The sequence below is a fragment of the Penaeus monodon genome, chromosome 29 (genome assembly GCF_015228065.2).
Source record: "Penaeus monodon isolate SGIC_2016 chromosome 29, NSTDA_Pmon_1, whole genome shotgun sequence".
Classification (NCBI taxonomy): domain Eukaryota; kingdom Metazoa; phylum Arthropoda; class Malacostraca; order Decapoda; family Penaeidae; genus Penaeus; species Penaeus monodon.
The window spans coordinates 6,088,280-6,088,537 of NC_051414.1; the positions used below are offsets into that span (position 1 = coordinate 6,088,280).

Consider the following 258-nt stretch of genomic DNA (forward strand, 5'->3'; position numbering starts at 1 on the left):
TTTTATCATACGTTTAAGCCTGATAAATGGGAGAAAAATGGACAGCTGCACCCCTAGGTAATTTTATTCAATCTATTATGGGATGTTTTACAAAGATTTTCTCTGATGTGTAACATGGCACTTTTTTACAAGGTTAACTTAATATTTCTCTTCAAAATGTTATCCATCATCAGTGTTCATTAACAATTAGGCCTTGCAATGCCATAATCTTTCTTTAAACAAAAGTGATATAAGTGCCTCATACCACTTTTTGTTCAG

General features: G+C 32.2%; 1 protein-coding gene across 1 annotated transcript in view; it reads right to left on the bottom strand.

The window, feature by feature from the left end:
- LOC119591914 (cystathionine beta-synthase-like) overlaps window positions 1-258 on the bottom strand; it is a gene marked incomplete in the record, with an annotated part of 11,575 nt that overhangs the window by 8,615 nt on the left and 2,702 nt on the right.